Source organism: Macaca fascicularis, chromosome 9, assembly GCF_037993035.2.
Source record: "Macaca fascicularis isolate 582-1 chromosome 9, T2T-MFA8v1.1".
Classification (NCBI taxonomy): domain Eukaryota; kingdom Metazoa; phylum Chordata; class Mammalia; order Primates; family Cercopithecidae; genus Macaca; species Macaca fascicularis.
Window position 1 is genome coordinate 98,709,358 of NC_088383.1, and position 21,029 is coordinate 98,730,386.

The window sequence follows — 21,029 nt, forward strand, 5'->3', positions numbered from 1 at the left end:
TTTAGGAGCTCCTGTAAGGCAGGCATGGTGGTGACAAAATCCCTCAGTACTTGCTGGCCTGTAAAGGATTTTATTTCTCCTTTGCTTATGAAACTTAGTTTGGCTTGATATGAAATTCTCTGTTGAAAATTCTTTTTTTTAAGGAAGTTGAATATTGGCCCTCATTCTGTTCTGGCTTTTAGGGTTTCTGCAGAGAGATCCAGTATTAGACTGATGGGCTTCCCTTTGTGGGTAACCCAATCTTTCTCTCTGGCTGCCCTTAACATTTTTTCCTTCATTTCAACCTTGGTGAATCTGACGATTATGTGTCTTGGGGTTGCTCTTCTTGAGGAGTATTTTTGTGGTGTTCTCTGTATTTCCTGAATTTGAATGTTGGCCTGTCTTGCTAGGTTGAGGAAGTTCTCCTGGATAATATCCTGATGTGTGTTTTCCAATTTGGTTCCATTCTCCCTGTCACTTTCAGGTACACCAGTGAAACATAGGTTTGGTTTTTCCACGTAGCCCCATATTTCTCAGAAGCTTTGTTCATTTCTTTTCATTCTTCTCTAATCTTTTCTTTATGCTTCGTTTCATTAAGTTGATTTTCAATCTCTGATATCCTTTCTTCCAGTTGATCAATTCAGCTATTGATACTTGTGTCTTCTTCACAAAGTTCTCGCGCTGTACTTTTCAGCTCCATCAGGTCATTTATATTCTTCTCTAAACTGGTTATTCCAGTTAGCATTTTCTGTAACCTTTTTTCAAGGTTTTTAGCTTTCTTGCATTGGTTTAGAACATGCTCCTTTAGCTTGGAGGAGTTTGTTGTTACCCACCTCCTGAAGTCTACTTCTGTCAATTTGTCAAACTCATTCTCCATCCAGTTTTGTTCCCTTGCTGGTGAGGAGTTTTGATGTTTTGGGAGGAGAGGAGACATTCTGGTTTTTGGAATTTTCAGCATTTTTGCGCTCTTTTTTTCTCATCTTCTTGGGTTTATCTACCTTCGATCATTGATGCTGATGACCTTCGGATGGGGTTTTTGCATGGGCATCCCTTTTTGTTGATGTTGGTGTTATTGCTTTCTGTTTGTTACTTTTCCCTCTAACAGTCAGGCCTCTCTTCTGCAGGTCTGCGGGAGTTTGCTGGACATCCACTCCAGACCCTGTTTGCCTGGGTATCACTAGCAGAGGCTGCAGAACAGCAAAGATTGCTGACTGTTCTTTCCCCTGGAAACTTCATCTCAAATGGGCACACACCTGATGCCAGCTGGTGCTCTCCTGTATGAAGTATCTATCAACCCCTGCTGGGAAGTGTCCCCCAGTCAGGAGGCATGGGAGTCTGTCCTCAGCAGAGCTCGAGCGCTGTGCTGGGAGATTTCCTGCTCTCTTCAAAGATGGCAGGCAGAAACATTTAAGTCTTTTGAAGCTGTACCTACAGCTGCCCCTTCCCCCAGGTGCTCTGTCCAAGGGAGATGGAACCTATAAGCCCCTGACTGGGGCTGTTGCCTTTCTTTCAGAGATGCCCTGCCCAGTGAGGAGGAATCTAGAGAGGCAGTCTGGCCACAGTGGCTTTGCTGCACTGTGGTGGTTTCTGCACAGTCTGACCTTCTTGGCAGCTTTGTTTACACTGTGAGGGGGAAATAGCCTACTCAAGCCTCAGTAATGGCAGACACCCCTCTCCCAACCAAGCTCGAGCATCCCAGGTCAACTTCAGACTGCTGTGCTGGCAGCAGGAATTTCAAGCCAGTGGATCTTAGCTTGTGGATCTTAGCTTGCTGGGCTCTGTGGGAGTGGGACCCACTGAGCAAGACCACTTGACTCCCTGGCTTCAGCCCCCTATCCAGGGGAGGGAATGGTTCTGTCTTGCTGGCATTCCAGGCACCACTGGGGTATGAAAAAACAAAAACAAAAACAAAAACAAAACTCCTGCAGCTAGCTAGCTCAGTGTCTGTCCAAACAGCTGTCCAGTTTTGTGCTTGAATCCCAGGGCCCTGCTGATGTAGGCACACCAGGGAATCTCCTCGTTTGTAGGTTGCAAAAACCATGGGCAAAGTGTCATATCTGGGCTAGATAGCACAGTCCCTTATGGCACCGTCTCTCATAGCTTCTCTTGGCTAGGGGAGGGAGGTCCCCGACCCCTTGTGCTTCCCAGGTGCTGCAACACTGCACCCTGCTTCTGCTCGACCTCTGTGGGCTGCGCCCACTGTAATGAGATGAACAGGGAAGCTCAGTTGGGAATGCAGAAATCACCCACCTTCTGCATTGGTCTCACTGGGAGGTGCAGACTGGGGCTGTTCCTATTTGGCCATCTTGCCAGATCTCTCCCCCAATTCTCTGATTCTGTCAACAAAGACACAGTGCTCAGATGGGAAGTGACTTGCTTAAGGTTGCACAAACATAACTTGAGTTTTAAGTAAGTTTGAGACTTAGGAGAGGAGAGAGGAGAGAGGCCAGGAGTGGCAGGGGTGGTGGGGTGACTGTGGGAGAAGGCAAATTCAATTTATGAAACAGAGTATGTGTCATACATTCAGGGAAGGAAGCAGGCCCTTTATCGGAGGTGGATGGTTTGTGTAATGGAGTTAGCTGTGAGACGAGATGGGTAAGAGGTCGGGGCCAGATTATGGAAGGCCTATGTATGAAATGATGAGCCACTGAAAGTGTTTGAAGGGAATACCAGGAGATCACAAGAAATAATAACTGAGAATTACAGCTGATCCTGAGGTTGCTCAGAGGGCAATGGCTTTCATTCTACTTTAACCATAACTTAACAATAAGAAATACATTTTACACTGAATCAGCACGTGCACACACACACACACACACACTTTAGAAACTTAAGCTTGACAAGACAAGGCTTAACCTATGTGTGCTATACTCTATTTTCCATTTCATTCCACTAAACTCTGAGCCTCCCTTTTTTGGAGACTGAATTTATCCGGGGGAGGGGACTGGTGGACGGCATCCTAAGTGAAAGGCACAGTGTGACAAGATCAGGGAACTTTGAGGGCAAAGTGTGATCTGGGTAGGGTTTCCAGTTTTAGTAAATTAAAATAGAGAACACTTAGTTCAATTTGAATTTCAGATAAACAATATTCCGTAGCTTGGGAAGGGCAAGACATTCTGTGTGGCTGGAACACAGGTGGGTGTGAGAAAATGGCAGAGGTGAGTCTGGGGTGTATTGGGATCATGCTGTGAATGCTTATGAGAGAATAACGATCTTTTCTGTAGCCTCTTGCTCATATTGAAGGATAATATGAGAATAATTATTGAATGCTTGAAAAGAAATTTAAAAAATACACACAGAAATATGTAACCCTTGAGTCCTTAGCTCATTAACAATAAAGGTGAAATCCTCATGTGTGGGTGGAATGATCATTAATTATTAACCATTGCATCTGAGTAATTCTTTCGTTTATCCTGCTGATTTTAGTTGTATCTAAGATGCCTTTGTCCAGGTGTTTAGTTGAGAAGGGAGAATGAGAACATTTTGCCACATATACTTCTTATTATATTCCAGCATGAAGCAAGAATTTAAGTTATTAACCGTAATGGAATTAATAACATGTGTATGATCAACTAAGCAAGTCTTTGCTCTGTTTAAGTACTTTTCCAGATGTCATCAATGCAGGTTGTCTATATTTCATGCCCGCTTCCCTGTTTGTGGAACCTGATCTTCACTATATCATAGGCATGGCTCCTGGCAGGCCAGGGAAGCCACCTGACCCAAGCTGGACCAGGCAGAATCTCATTTGTGGTTTTATTGGCAACTCAGGAGCTCGTGGTAGCCATATTTTTTTTTTCCGTATGCAAAATCAGAGAAAGCCAGTCAACATTATGGAATTCACCAAAAAAGCAATTCAGTGAAGGCAGGGGAGAGTATGTGCACTTGTGTTAGAGCAAAAGCATGCTAGAATTGCAGAATGAATAATGAAGACAAGCAAAGAAGGGGGAGAGAAAGAGGGGGTGAAAAGGAGGCAGAAGGAAGGAGGGAGGAGGAAGGGGAAGAGGAGAAGGGAGAGGGAGGGAGAAAGGCTGAGAGCCAAGCCCTACCAGTTGTGCAATCCCTGGGTTCATTACCCTCCTAAAGTGACTTGGTTACATTCTATCTGGATTTGTGAGATGACCTTTTACCTTCTGATGAATTGCCTTTATGCTTAGGATCACTACAGTGGGTTCTGTTACTTAAAACAAGAGTACTAATTAATAAATCAGATCACTGAAGTCATATTGACCCACTGTGATAATTATGGTTTGGTGGTGATTATGAGAAGGATATTTACTCAGTAGGTAGAACTTGACCATATAACTCCTTCATGGCAAATAGGAAGAAGCATGGCTTTTGTTAAACCAAGTGCATGCATTGCTGAGCATAACATTAACTACCCTGGTGCATAGTTTCCCTTTTCCGTTTAGAGCTTGTTCTGAATTTGTTGTAGGAATAGTCTATGGGTTTAATTTGGAGCTGGTTTATTTCAGTTGGTTGGAGAGTTGTTTTGTGGTAGTTTTAACACTACTCAAACAAATGTTTCCCAGGGTGAATTCTCTGTTCAAAGAAACTAGCTGTTAGTGGAAAAAAGAAAGAAGGTGGTTCTGTGGTCAGGCCATGTTTGGATTAACTGCTTTGTAGTACCTCTCAGAGCCTTTACTATGCTAGTTTGCATTGTAAATTTCTAAGAGGCAAATAGTTGATGTAGCATTTCCTAAGTCCACTTGACCACAGAGCGGGGTATGTCACTGAACTAGTGTCTCCCAGGACACACTGGGGATAAGATAGATAGCTGAGCACATATGACTGGACGGCCACCACTCCAGTGTGCAGGACCAACAGTGAGAAGAACCTGTCCAGTAGCTGCCTCTTACACATTGACCTTGATTTTAAGGTGACAAAAAAATGATCTGACTGCCAGTGATTCTTTAGTACTCTTGACATTTCTAAAGAACAAGTTATTAAAAAAACATCTAACACTAAAAGGGAAGCTTGGCTCAGTTTATATTCAGATCAAAGAGACTATGGACAAGGGATCCGTGGAGAATTCAGGCAGTCTGTGAACTTGAATGGGAATAAAAATTGCATCTTTATTTTCATTAACTTCAGACTGAAATTTAGCAGTTCCTTTAGTTATTAATGTAGCAATAGACCCCATAGTTTGAGCAGCACCCATTACTTTGTCAGTAATAGAAATCTTAAATGTATTCACATTACATCACAGTTCTTACAAGTTTCTCTAAATATTTATGTATCTTGTTACTTTGAAATTATAGTTAGACCTACCACTAGGCCTTGTTACTTTTCTTATTTGTGTGTGTGTGTGTGTGGAAATGAGGTCTTGCTATGTTGTCCAGGCTGGTCTTGAACTCCTGGTCTCAAGCAATTCTCCTGCCTCAGCCTCCTTAGTAGCTGAGATTACAGGCAAAAGCCACTGTACCTGGCCAAACAAAATGTTTTTGGTGATGTCACACATAAAGCACAGCACTTGGCCCATGATAGGGCTTAATGAATATTAACTGATGTTGTTAATCAGTTAATCACTACCATCATCATTGAACTAATCTCTCATAATTGTTGTGTGTCTTAATTTAGTCCCAACATCAGGGTATGAAGCAAAGTAGGCATTTAAAAAATACATACTAGTGAAACTAGACGGAATTACCTTCCTTGTCACTTCTTTTGGGTATTATTAGGTATCAGAAAATTTCAGGGCTGGGCATGGTGGCTCATGCCTTTAATCCCAGCACTTTGGTGGCACACGCCTGTAGTCCCAGTTACTCAGGAGGTTGAAGTGGGAGGATCGCTTGAGCCTGGAAAGCCAAGGGTACAGCAAACCATGATTGTGCCACTGCACTCCAGCCTGGGGGACAGAGTGTGGCCTTGTCTTAAAAAAAAAAAAAAAAGAAAAGAAAATCTCAGGCCTTTTAAAAACCATTAATTTGTCTATTAATTTATGCATTCACTTGTCAAATATTTACCTGCTAGGTACTCTACCTTGGTCTATCTGTTCAGGTGACTTATGCAGGGTTTAAGTGGAGGTGCAGGGGCCAGTAAATGGGAAGAAGTCTTTATAAGCTGTTTGTTCAAACTTCTTCTCTCCCAGTTCTCTCTGTTTACTCCAGAAAATTTAAGAGAAATGCTGCCATCTGTTTCTAGCACTGTGCTCTGTGCCTCAGGCTGCTAGAGAAGTTTAAAAACAGGGCAGGTAGCAAGGCATGGTGGCTCACGCCCGTAATCCCAGCACTTTGGGAGGCTGAGGCAGGTGGATCATGAGGTCAGGGGATCAAGACCATCCTGGCCAACATGGTGAAACCCCATCTCTACTAAAAGATAAAAAAAAAATAGCTGGGTGTGGTGGTGCATGCCTGTAGTAGCAGCTACTCAGGAGGCTGAGGCAGGAGAATCACTTGAACACCGGAGGCGGAGGTTGCAGTGAGCTGAGATCATGCCACAGCCCTCCAGCCTGGTGACAGAGTGAGACTCTGTCTAAAAAAATAAAAAGAAAAAAACCAACCAAACAACAACAAATAAACAAAAGAAACAAAAACAAAAAACCAAAAACAAACAAACAAACAAACACCCCAGCACAGGCACTGTTTACAGTGTGCTTTCTACGGGTCATTCTCAAGAGACTGAGGTATCCCCTCTTCCAGGTTATTTTGGGGGATTTAAGTGCCTTTGGTATAATATTCCTTGTGTTGGCTCAAAGAGAAAGTGGAGGATCTGGTCAGGCAAGAATACATTCTGCAGGGTTTGGTAGAGAATACATTCTGTAGAGTGTAGGTCCTGAAAGATATGTTCCAGTCATAACGTCTATGCCACATGCCTGTGAATGTGACCTTATTTGGAAATAGTCTTTGCAGATGTAATTAAGGTAAGGATCTTGAGATGAGATCATCCTGGATTTAGGGTGAGCCCTAAATCGAATGACATTGTCATTATGACAGAAAAGGAGAAGACAGAGGGACCTAGGGAAGGAGGTCATCTGAAGGTGGAGGCAGAAAGTAGAGTAGTGCCACCACAAGCCTAGGAACACCAGGAACCACCAGAAGCTGGAAGAAGCAAGGTAGAACTCTTTCCTAGAACCTCTGGAGGGAGAGTAGTCCTGATGAAACTTTGATTTTGGACATCCAGCCTCTAGAATTTGAAAAGAATAAATTTCTACTATGTGGTAATAATTAGGAAACCAGTACATTTTCCTCAGTCAGATGCAATGAAGAGACAATACCAGTGCTCAGCCAATTGCACATGGTTTGCATGACAAATATACATTCAGAAGCAGCATCACCATGTTTTCTACTGATCCAGAGTCCAGCCCGAATCCTTTTGAGCTTCATTTATCTATTTCTTCTAGCTTTCTTACCCATTTTTTTCTACTTTTATGGTAGAGTAAAAGGTGCCAAAATGCATTCAGAGGGTTGTGTCAATGAGTCAGTCTTATTGGAGTGACAATTTCTATCTGATTTGATGCTGTACAAACTAGTTTCCTTCCTACTGTGACAGCTTAGGAAGCTGGAACCTGGGAGGAGATCCATGTGATGTCAAGTCAAGAGTTGGAGGTGGAAATATTTCATATAGGAGAAAAGTGAGTGTGTGTGTGTGTGCACCTGTGTGTGTGTGCACCTGTATGTGTGTGTGTCTAAGAAAGAGGCAGGGTGGTGGCTTAAGAACCTAAGCTGTGCTAAGCTTGGCTATGGGGGTATTCAAGGACTGTGTTGGAATCTGGCATTTAATCTGATTTTGTGAATCCTACAGAATTTTTTATGTTAGAAAAGCAAATCTTGTTCCCAGAAAAACGTTTAGTTGAGAATTCATACAAACTTTTCTGTTTTCTGGGAACATGTGCAGTGTTTAACCTACACTAAAGAAACCAGTGTGTTTCACGGGGTCCCTGAACTTTACAGGGATAGTGTTTGGAGTGATAGCCTTTTGACACAAACTTTTGTGCCTTTGTCTCTGCTCAGGGTGGTAGTGAGTAGTCACAGATGGTGGTTGACTTTCTTTGAAACTAGAGAGGGAGACCCCTTCTTTCTCTGGGCATTACTCTACTTCCATTCCTGAGAATCTCACCCCTCCTTCTTGAGATCATTTCCCCTTCCTGGCAGGAGAAAGGGGACTTTGATATGCAGCAGTTCAAGAAAGGAGGGCTTCCCATGGAGGGCATATTTCTGGGTTGCACTGCTGCATGGAGTGGTGCCTTCCTGGGCACCATTTATAGAAATGACTGGAAGCCTCTTAGGAAGGAATTTAAGATAAGAAAGGAGAAAGTGGGGGAACACAAATTTGGTCCAAGGAAAATGGCTCAGGGTGAAACGGGAGGGGTGGCTTTTGCACTCCCTCCCTGCTGTTTCTAGAAACTTGTGCCAGAATCTTGAGCAGTGGAGATGGAAAGAAAAATACGCTGAAGCTCTTTTGTCATTGCAGTTTCCATAGGTTGGAGCTCAGCTACATTCAGAGGGTCAATGCAAAGCCCACATCTCTGGGGAGCAGAACAGCATAGCCAAGGCCCAGAGCAGCAGACAGCATGGGGCAGGGCGGGAGCCTGCTCCACAGAAGCAGGTGGAGCAGGGAAGAGAAATCCTACTGCATTCCAGGGGCCTCTCAGGAATATTTGGGGGGCAGGGTGGGCCAGGGCAGAGCTAGATTCTGCTATTGTGGGTGGGAAGCAGATTCAGGGAATCAGAGTTTTGTTTCTCTTACCTGTTTCTCTTATGGTGACCTTGATTTTGTATCTAAGCTGGAGAGACCTGGGAAACACTGGTTACATAGGATTATGAAGCCGGTCACATATCAGGGAGGGGAACATCACATTCCAGGGTCTGTTGGGGGGTGTGGGGCTTAGGGAGGGATAGCATTAGGATAAATATCTAATGTAGATGACAGGTTGATAGGTGCAGCAAACCACCATGGCACGTGTATAACTATGTAACAAACCTGTACGTTCTACACATGTATCCCAGAACTTAAAGCGTAATTACAAAAAAAAAAAAAAAACCTGTCACATGTACTGAAAGCCTGTCATTGCTGGTACCCATCAAGAAACAAGCTCACTTTAAAAAGCCAATAAGTCAATGAAAAGAACTTATGAGACTTGTTGTGATTTAGTGAAATTGCTTAATAAAAACAATTTACATAGATGTGAATAATAAACTTGAATTATGAAATAAATATTCAGAGTTACATCCCATTAAGGGCATCATTTTCTTTCTTCTATTCCCATGCTGTCTTATGGCCAAAAGCCACACCTGTAGCAACAAGATGATTTGGTCCCGCCCACCCGTGCTGCCTGGAGCAGCTCAGTGATGAGGATGGGTAATGCTGCTGGGCCAGAGCTAGACTCACTTCAGCCTCCCTCCTAATTCTTTGAGTCAAGGTAGTGCTCCGGAGAGCTTCCAGGAAATGTGAGTCTCTGCGGCCTTCTTCTTTACTCTCGATCTCTCTCACCCATCTCAGCTCTATTAGTCAGGAGGTTTCCATTATCTAGGGACATTTCAACATCTCCACTCAGGCCTCTACTGATCCTTCAGCTGCTCACTTCCTGGAGCAGCTGAGAATACTGAAGATCAAGGACTCTCTCCTGGTGGCCTTTAATTGTGAGGAAATATCCTGCCTTTTTAAATCAGTCCTGCAGATACTGAGTTCCTCTGTGCTAGGCAGAGGAACTGAGGACTCCAACACATACACTCTTAGGGGTATTGGGAAGAGAAAACTTACACTGAAATCAAAAAGGACAGAAGGGAAAAAAACCCAGGAAGGACAGTGTCATGTGATGGCTAAGAGCTTGGGCTCTGGAGTCAAATAAATTACATTCAAATCTTAGTTCCCAAAGAAACTTTGGTAAAGGTATCTTAACTTCGTTATGCCTCTAATTTCTTATCTATGAAATGGCAGTCATGACAACACTTGCCTGAGAGGTAGGATCAGACCGAGGCTGTGCAGGCCCCAGGCAAATATTACTATGGGCCCCCATCTACATAAACAATATGAGTCTCCCAAGTGAGCATGCAAGCACCATTCTGGGGGCCCAATCCTACAACATCCTGCAAAAGAAGTATAGCTCTAGGCAGTGGCAAGGATTTGTTCAATAGGCTACTCTTCATGAAGCAGAGCCTGGTCAATGGCCCTGGAATAAGAAATGCAGCTCTGGTGTCATGGCACCTGGTTGACCCCATGCTTATGTAAAGGCACTGCCAGCCCAGCAGGTTCTAGGCACTTGTAGGGACCTCGTGAAGTCTGAGGAAGGTGCTTCAGAAAAGCACAGGTTCCCTGTGGTGAGGCACTGGGGCCTGGCCCTTCACCTGCCTGTGTCTGCTCCTAGGTTGATGTGAAGATGAAAGAGCTGAGTCATGAAAAGCATCCAGACAATAAGCACAGCTAGCACAGAAAAAACTCTCAGAAATGGTGCTGTTATTATTACCAAGAGCAATAAGGCCCAGACTCCTGAGGATGGACAGTAATTCCTGTGGGGATTTACTAGCAGCAGGAAATTGAGGGGAGCAAGAGACTACCGGAGTGGGGGTACCTTTGGGCAGATGAGCTGTGAGAAGACCTTGAAGATGTCATCAGGATATCACCAAGTGACTGGCCCTGGAACTGCGGGAGGCAACCTTCATTAAAGGAGTATCAGTTGAGTCCTGCAGCCAGACAAGAGTGGAAGCTTTTTCAGTGTGCTGGTTTAAGGGCAGGGTGAAGTCTGGAGAAAACCAGGTCCAAAGCCCAGAAAAGTCAGGGGGTGTTTGGGGAATGGTAAGTAAATTCCCTCCGATCCCACGTTGGAGCAGAGAGACAAATGCGACAGAAGGGTTGAAGCGAACTGTGAAATTGAAGACAGCAGACTTAGGAGACTTTGGTGAGGGAAAAGAAAGTTAAGAGAAGAGAAGGGCACTCCCTGGAGGCCAACAGTGAGCACAGCAAGGAAGCCCCCTGGACAGTGGGGAGAGGAGAGGGGTCTTCCCAAAGCATAACTCACCAGGCGAACTATTTGATATGGTTTGGCTCTGTGTCCCCACCCAAATCTCATCTCGAATTGTAATCCCCATGCATAGAGGGAGGGGCCTGGTGGGAGGTGATTGGATCATGGGGGTGGTTTCCCCCAGGCTTCCTGATAGGGAGTTCTCATAAGATATGGTTTAAAAAAGTCAGTTTCCCTTGAGCTCTCTCTCCTGCTGCCTTGTGAGGAAGGGGCCTGCTTTCCCTTCATCTTCTGCCATGATGGTAAGTGTCCTGAGTCCTCCCGGCCATGTGGAACTGTGAGTCAGTTAAATCTTCTTTCTTTATAAATTACCCAAGTCTCAGGTGTTCTTTAGAACAGCGTGACATCGGACTAAAACACTATTTCTCCCAGTCCGAATGCTAGAGTGAGTGTATACGCAACTGATATCCCCAGTCACTGGGGGCTCCCTTTGGCTGCTAAGTGAATGGCAGGGAGGCTTGAGGCTGCGCTGTTCACTTTAGGAAACAGCAAGGTGTCTGAGCTAGGGAATCCTAAAAAGGATTACTGTCACAAATTGAATTGAAATTTAAGAAACACACAAACTGAAACAAGACCTTTTAATTTGTAGCCCCAAACAGGCAAACTGCTCTGTTGAAACAAGCAGCTGTGATGAGGAGGGGCAGCAGTACACAGTAGCTGCCCGGATTTCCAGGGAGGGTACAGAGAGTTCACGCTCTGTACTCGTCTGGTCGCTAAGACAAGGCCTGAGACATCTGGTTCCGCCCTGTTTACTGTCAGCAGAGCCAAGCTGAGAATGATGGGCCCGAGAAAAGGTCATTGGCTTTACAGGATGGGGATGCAGGTAACCTTCCTAAGGGCAGCTTTCGCACAGAGCAGGAGGCGCACTCACCAGGCCTTGCCACTAGAGGGCGCGCCGGGCAGACTCCCGGCCCCACCTGAGCCGGGCTGTGGTGGGCGGCCCGCCCTTCACCCTCACGAGGGAGGGCTCTCACCAACACCATTTCCATTGTGTTTTTAATTTGCAAAGGAATACATGGAAAATTGGGAAACTACAAAAAAACCACAAAAAAAAAAAAAAAAAAAAAAAAAACTCCAGTCCCTAAGTACTGGAATTCCTTTTACACACGAAAAACAGTATTTTCGTATGTAATGAGTGTTTTATCTTTTAATTTTTTAATTAAAAAAATTTTTTTAAGTAAAAGCTGGCATCAGAATTCCTTTTGGGGTGAAATTCCCTTTCTTCCCCTTTTTTCTTTTTGATAAAGATAAGCTGATACATTTTCCGGCTTTAGGATGGGACAACATACTGTCCCTTGGTACAGGAAGAAGAGAAAGGAGGCATGGGGCTGGGTGTCCTCTGGAAAAAGGGAGTCCGAGGTAGCCGGTGACACAGGGGAGGCATTTGTGGCATTTCATGAGTGGATATTTTTGGGGTGCTGTGAAGAGGCGTTAATGTTGAGTCTAGGTCAATGTAAGCAGCATAAATGTGTCAAGGAAGCAGGAGCTCAGGAGGTGGTGAGCACTGAAACCCGTGGGAAAGTGCAGAAATCTTGGGGCAGGGTTTGGAATCTCCCAAACTGTGGTGGAATTATGGGAGTGAATCCACTATATCTGGAAATTTGGGGAAGGGAAGTCATCCCCCTGGGTTGTAAGAGTTCACGCTATAAATTTATTATTGGATTCATATTGGTATTTTATATATAAACTGCATATATATGCAATTTTTATCCTGTTATAATCTTAGCTATATATATGTGTTTGTGTATATATACACATATATATATGTATTTCTTTTCTTTCCTTTTCTTTTCTTCTTCTTCTTCTTCTTTTTTTTTTTTTTTTTTGAGACAGGGTCTTGCTTTATTGCCCAGGCTAGAGTACAGTGGTGTGATCACAGCTCATGGTAGCCTCAACGTCCTTGGCTCAAGTGATCCTCCCGCCTCTGTCCCCTAGAGTAGCTGGGACTGCAGGTGGACATCACTATGCCAGACTAATTTTTAAATATTTTTTTTTGTAGAGATGTGGTCTCATTGTGTTATCCAGGTTAGTTCCTTATATTCTTGGATAACATATGTGTGTGTGTATATGTAAAAATATGTATGAAATTAAAAATACTTAAACAGTGTAATATTTTGTCATTTAGATGAAGTGATAATCCTTAAATTTGGATGTTGAGAGTGTTTCTATGTAAGTTACTATTAAAGAAAACTTCCCCTGCCTGTTTTGAATTCAGGGGGACTGAACATTCACTTCGAAAATAACTTCCAGGCACATCGTTGACTCTTCTTGCATTGTGCTGGGCCTTTTAGTTGTGTGATTTCCTCCATTATGATGGGAGCTCCATGAACTCAGGACACCTCTTATTTCATCTTCGCAGCATAGTGTCAAACGTCTTATATCAGTTCAGTGCATGTTTTTAAATAAACACGAGCTTTTGAGTCAATGGGCAGACATACGCACCTGATGAAGCAGTATTCTAAGCTGAGAGTTAACTCTACACCCCACACACCTCAGGGGAGTCCCGAAGGAGAACAGTGTTCATGGTTCCTGCATCCAGGTAGCTGGACTTACACAGATTATTTTCTTGTGTGACACCTAATGGGTTTTTCCGATAATATTTTGTATTGCCCATGGTTCTGTTTTCTGAAGCTGAAAGTGAGTATGTGGAGGAGTGGAGGAGATGGGAGAAGGAAGGCGAAGGAGCAAGCTAAAGTTTCCCATTGACCTGCCTTGATATCTTATTATTATTTCGACTTAGCAAGGTAGACACTTTAAGAATCACATTTCAATTCCAAAAAGAACACTAGAGAAAAATGTGAGAACAAATACTTATGTCTTCCTGTTTTGAATTTAAATGGATACACAGTTTCACCTAAACTTTGTGTTCATTGCCTGAGTTGTTTCTAACATTTCAGATACCTGTAGAATTGAGCTGTTAACTGAAAAAAAGCCTCCTTTTTATTGGCAGTTGAAAAGAGAACTATCTTCCAGAACTAACACATTCTTTGGGAAATAAGTGTTTCCTTTACTTTTTAATGTCTTCTGTTAAGAAAGGGTGAGTCCTGGTGTATGTGTCAGGGCAGTGTCAATGGCAAGGAAAATAAATGGAATAGGCGAAGTAATTCCTTTCTGTCTTCCTGGCCTATTTGCTGAGGATAATGCAATACACACAGTAAGCTCAGAGGAAAGGGAAACTGCAGGTGCTTTTCAGAAATTTTCTTTCAACCCAAGTTGGTCTTTTCCAATTTTTTTTTCTCTTTCACCTTTTAATGACTTTAACAAAATTTCAGTGAGTTAAGATACTCAAGACCAAATCAAAAGTGTGGGCTCTTATATTTTCAACGAAATAAAAATGCAAGCTTCAAGAACTCAGGAATAAATGATGTCTTCAACACAAATACATGTTCATCAGAGTACCTTATCAGATTAGCTCCGTGTGTCTTAGACATACTACCCATGCTATGAGGGAGTTTCTCGGATCATGCTTTGATACGTGACTCTGGGCTTCTTCTCATATTTGCTTCCAACTTATCTCTCTAGTTCCAAACAGTTACATGCATTATGAAGTTGAATCAAATGGAAGGATGTCTGGTCCCCCCAAAAAGCCACCATCCTTATTTTTGTATTGCTGTGTAAGTCTTTGGAAGTCTCCAGCAGTGCTCCAGTCTTTAATAATATTCCAGGCATTCCTCAATGAGTTCTTGAGATGGGCCTCTGCAGCAGTCTTCTACCCATTCATGTCTCCAAGAATTTCTTATGTGCACTTTTCATTTAAATCCTTATAACTCTGCACCATTTAATAAACCCTAGCAGGTGTTTTGCCACCAAAACTTTTTTTTTCAATTTTATTTTAAGCTGTTTTAAAATTTTATCTTGGCCAACATTTTTGGATTTCAGAACATCGGGATGAAATGTAATAAAGTGTCAGCTAATCTTTCCCACGTTGGCCCACCTAGTGCCAAAGTAGTCTGAAGTTTTTTCATTTTCCTAGATTTAATTAGAATTTTATATTTTTCTCTTTAGTGTGAATTCATTAATCTTGTTTTCATTGCTCCAGTCAAACCTGTATCTTAGCAACTATTTTAGAAGCATTTTTCAGTAGAAGATGTTTTTGTGGGAAGGTAGAGATAACTATATCTTTCTCAGAGCATTAAAAATGTATAGCTAGAGGCTCACTCACATGGTGATCATAAATTTCATGGCAGAAACTCACTGACATCTCTATAATATTATTAATCATGATAAAGTATAAGTCAGGATAAGGCAAGTCTCTTCTAAGGATGCTCAGATTATGGTTTACTTAAAAAAAATCCCACTTCATTATATGGCAGTCTCAGCCTTGGAAGCCTCATGTCTCAATATTGCCTCATATTACAAGGAGTGTTCCACAAATGCAGGACTGTGGCATGAAAGACATTCTGAAAAATAACAACTCCCTTGACTTAAAAAAGAACCTCATCTACATTGTATGTGTCATGTAAACACAGACTTCCTTAGATAATTACATGTCTGATTATTCTTATTAGTGCTAAATCATAGCTCTCTCAATTTCTACCTTAGATTTAATGCTAATTTCTTCCTCTTCAAGCTGTCGGCTTTCTCCTTTTCTGTCTTCAGTGAAATTGGCTCATGGCTTACTACCATTGTTTATGTGGTATTCTTTTATGGCTTGAAAATTTATAGTCACTTTCCACTCCTCTAACTGAAACAATTCCTATTCTTTTCATCTCTCCTCAGAAAGCCTGTTTAATTTCCGTTTTTGTTGCTCTCCTGTGGATCTTCTCTGAGTTCTCTAGATTTTGATACCCTCTGTGTTGAACAGAGAAGCTTAGCAAAGACTGTTTCTCATTGTTCCAAGGTAGATCACTTGATGATACCCTGATGGGGAACTGATAGGTGACACTGCATGGGAAATTCCTTTGAGAACCCTAAAGTGCCCCCAAATGAAAGAGATGATTGTTGCTTGGTTGTACAACTTATACTTATTTCTGGAAGTAGAGTTTAAATATTTTTTTCTCTGTTCGGTCACTCATTCATTTTTTCAACAATAACCTTTTTAGCAAATTTGAAGTGCTGGACAAGGCATTGAAAGTTGAGCAGTATCTGTCTCAAGAGTCTCAAGAGTCTTTAGTTCTGAACCCCTCTGTGGCAGATTTACTTGCTATTTCAGTTTTTATTCTCTAGTAAGCAAAATATGAATATAAGGAAATGTCCTCAGTTTGATAAAAAGCATCCATGAAAAGTCTACCTCTGCCATTGTACTTAATAATGAATAACTGAACATGTTTCCGCTGAGATTGGGGACAAGGCAAGGATGTCTGCTCTCATCATCTTTTTTTCCTATACTGTCCTGGTACAAAATATTACAGAAAGACTTAAAGAAGGCCTAAATAAATGAAGAGATATAGCATGTTCATGAATCATAAAACACAATATTATTAAGATGTCCATTTTCCCAAATTGATCAATAGATCCAGTGCAATCTCAATCAAAATATCAACACTTTTCTTTTTAGAAATTAGCAAACTGACTTAAAAATTATGTAGATATACAAAAGACCTAGCATAAACAAATTTTGAAAGCAACAGAAAAAAGTTGTTTCAAAACTTACCATAAAGCTTGCAGTGTAATATTGATGTAGGGACAGGCAAATAAATCATGGAATGGATAGGAACCAGAAATAGACCTACATTAATATAGTCAACTGATTTCTGAATTACCAAAAGAATTAAATGGAAAATAGTGCTGGATGAAATGACTATTTCTCAAAAAAAACCCAACATGAACCTTGCCTCCTACCTCACTTATACCATCCACAAAAATTATTTCAAAATGGATCATAGGCCTAAATATAAAAACCAAATCTTTAAATTTCTAGAAGTAAACATAGAAGAAAATCTTCATGACTTGGGTTGGCAAATATTTTCTAGAAAAGAAAAGTCACAGAAAGCAGAATTGAAAAAGGACAAAATTGATACAAATTGGACTTAAGAAAAATTTAAAACTTCTCTTTATCAAAAGACATCAATAATAGGAATAGATATGTCATTAACAGGGGAGAAAACAGTCAAAAAATACTTGTCAATATTAAAAAAATTAAAAAACCCTCTCAAACTGGCAAAAGTCTTGGCCAGAAAGTTCGTAGTAAAAAATGTATGATGATCCATAAACACTTGAAAAAGTTCTCAAATTATTAATCATCAAGGAAATAAAAACTAAAACCCTAATGGGATATCACTACACATCTAATAGAGTGGCAGAAAGGAGAAACTGATGACACCAATGTAATTAAGAGTGTGAAGCAACTGAAACTCTCAGTGTTGCTTGTGGAACCATGAAATTGCCTAACCTCCTTAGAAAGAATGTGTAAGTTTCTTTTTTTTTTTCTTGCCTAAAATGATGTCTATATTTTCTTTTTTTTTTAATTTATTTTTTATTATTATTAAGTTCTAGGGTACATGTGCATAACGTGCAGGTTTGTTACATATGTATACTTGTGCCATGTTGGTGTGCTGCACCCATCAACTCGTCAGCACCCTTCTTACAAAGTTAAGCATATACCTATCCTTTGACTCTCCAAGGCATTTACCAAAATAAGTGGGAGCACAAGGCAACAGAAATGCTTACAGAAGAATGTTTATAGTTGCTTTATTCATACTACAAAAGTATCAGCAACACAAATATTCTTCAAACAATGAGAAGAAATTGCAATGATCATACAATGGAGTATTTTTCAGCAATAAAAATGAAGGAGCTATTGATACATGTGACAACATAGACAGAGCTAGTGATAAATGTTTAACTAGCTGTAAATTTATTGTTGATAAATTTAAAAAGTCCTTATTTGTAGTGTTTGCTGACTTCCATAGTGTAATTACTCACATCATGGCCCATTTCAAGCTACCTATGAAACGTGGAATTGGGAAGAGGTGCTCATAGCATACCATTATACAGATATAACGGTTGTAAGTAACTTCAAGAGAATATGTAATAAAATATAGGAAATACTTAGGAAATAATGTCTTTTGATTATTAGTTTTGTTTTTAAAATGTCATTTAATTGTAAGTTTATATAATTTAATTTTTGATGATAGTTGTTTTTAACAACCAGCTCTCAAAGTTCCCGAAAATTTAGCATTCAGCTCTTGTGAACTGGTGTGAGCCACTGGATGAGTCTCACATAGTATGCTGAGGAAAAAAAATGGTCCCTAAAGAGTATATACTGTATGATTCCATTTACATGAAGCTCTATAGCAGGCAAAATGAATCTGTGGAGACAGAAATGCAGACTATTAGTTGTCTCTTGGCTTAGGGTAGGGGATGAGACCAATGGGGAAGGGATATGAGGAAACTTTCTGGAGTGTTGGAAAAGTTTTATATCTTGATAGAGATGTATGTTTTTTAGCAGATGTTTTTGAACTGCACACTTAAGTTTAGTGCATTTCTCTGCATGTAAACTCTATCCGAATAACAAAGCAAAGGAAAATGAAATCAGCCATACCAATAATAAGTTAAAGAAATGGGGCCAATGTGTACACACACACGCGCACACACACACACACACACACTATCAGGAAAGTCAAAAGGAAAAACTGATCATAGGCAAATGGGCAAAGAATATTAAGGTGTGAAAAAGTCTAAAATATTTGGTAAATCCTATTGGTTCTATATGTCTGGAGCATAAGGTTTACTGAGGAGATGGCTAGAGAGGTAAGTTAGGGCCTGATAAGCGATAAATTTACACAGTGATCCATGATTGGGCTCCTGCTGTCCTGGTAAAGGACTAGATAGGAAATATGTTAGGCTTTGCAGGTTACATACAGACACTGTTACATATTGTTTTTCTTTTTTCTCCTCCTCCTCTTCCTCTTCTTCCTTTCCTTCTCTCTTTCATTTTCCCTCCTCCTCCTCCTCTTCCCCTCCTCTTCCTCCTGCCTCTCCTCCTCCTCCTCCTCCTCCTCCTCCTCCTCCTCCTCCTCCTCCTCCTCCTCCTCCTCCTCCTCCTCCTCCTCCTCCTCCTCCTCCTCCTCCTCCTCCTTCTTCTTCTTCTTCTTCTTCTTCTTCTTCTTCTTCTTCTTCTTCTTCTTCTTCTTCTTCTTCTTCTTCTTCTTCTTCTTCTTCTTCTTCTTCTTCCCTTCCTTCTTCTCTTTTCTTTTTGATTCCTCTTCCTCTTCTTCTTCATAATTCTTTAAAAATGTAAAGACTATACTTAGTTCAAGGGCTATAGAGGAGCAGTGGGCCAGATTTGGTCTGCACACTGCAGTTTGCCGACCCCTGTGCTATACTAAGCACTCTTGATTTATAAAAGAGGTCTCTCTAACTAGAACCAATACACAAGGGCTACAAGAGATATTTGATATGTTACAAACTGTTTTGAAAGCACACAGAAGATGAGAGTGACTCATTCCTCCTGGGGGGATGTCTTCTCAGAAGAGGTGGCATTTGTGTTGGGTTTTGGAGGATGAGAAACAGTTCTCAGGGAGAAAAGCAAGTTATAGGAAGAGCTGTGCCTAGCAAGAGTAAGGCTCTGGCATTTGGTAGTCATGTTATGTGGGGTAATGCTTGGCTGATTCTGAGTTTATCTTTAGGACACATGTTATTATACCTATCCTTCTAACTTGGGAAGAAGTGCAGTGAAAGTTAAAGAAACGAAACAGAGCCCGACTTGAAAGAGTTTAAAGTGCCTTAAAAATGTGATTGTTACTTCAGGCTCTTCATCTTGCATGAGCTGGGATGACTCATGCCACTTATGTGTGCACAATAATTGCTGAGATTACTGGGCTTATGGCAGGGTGTTTGGAGCCTAATTCTCAGCTCTCAAGAGGGGATGAAAGTGAGTCAGGAATAGACTTTGGCTCCTTGTTAATTGTTATGTGAGTCATTTGCATATTAATCTAATGCTTAATTTGTTCAGTTCCCTGCTTCTTAAAAGTACACGCCAAATGACCATTTGATGCTTTTTAGGGACAGTGTCAGGGTCTGTTCCCAGGAGTTGGGAGCTGAGAGACAGAAAAATTGAGATAGGATGAAATATTAACAACTAAGTTATAGCTTTTTTCAATAGGCTGGAGGACCTTGTAGTAGCATCTCTGGGCTTGCTGTCCCCTTATCATTTCACAATGCCTGACATTCCAACACAATGGATTCAAGTCCTTCTTTTTAATTTGTATTTATTTGTTTAATTTCAATAGTTTTGGGGGTACAGGTGGTTTCTGGTTATGTGGATAAGTTCTTTAGTGATGATTTCTGAGGTTTTTCATGCACCCATCACCTGAGCAGTGAACACTATACCCAATATGTAGTCTTTTATCCCTCACCCTCCTCCATCCTTCTCTGCCAAGTCCCCAAAGTCCATTATATCCTTCTTATGCCATTGCCTCCTCATAGCTTAGCTCCCACTTTTAAATGAGAACATATGGTATTTGGTTTTCCATTCCTGAGTTGCATTACTTAGAATAATGGCCTTCAACTCCATCCAAGTTGCTGCAAAGGCCATAGTTCCATTCAATTTTAAGGCTGAGTAGTATTCCATGGTGCACATATACCACATTTGCTTCATCCACTCGTTGGTCGATGGGCATTTAGATTGGGCCCATATTTTGCAATTGCGAGTTGTGCTGCTCTAAATGTGCGTGTGCATGGATCTTTTTCATATAATGACTTCTTTTCCTTTGGATAGATAACCAATAGTGGGACTGCTGGGTCAAATGTTATCTTTACTTTCATTTCCTTAAGGAATCTCCATACTATTTTCCATAGCAATTATACTAATTACATTCCCACCAGCAGTGTAAAAGTGTTCCCTTTTCACCACATCCATGCCAATATCTATTATTTTTTTATTTTGAAATTATGACCATTCTTGCAGGAGTTAGGTGGTATCTCATTGTGGTTTTAATTTGTCTTTCCCTGATAATTAGCGATGTTGAGCATTTTTTCACATGTTTCTTGGCCATTTGTATATCTTCTTTCGAGAATTGTCTATTCATGTCCTTTGCTCACTATTTGATGGGATTATTATTTTTTCTCGCGGATTTGTTTGAGTTCCTTGTAGATTCTTGATATTTGTTCTTAGTTAGGTATATAGTTTGCAAATATTTTCTCCTACTCT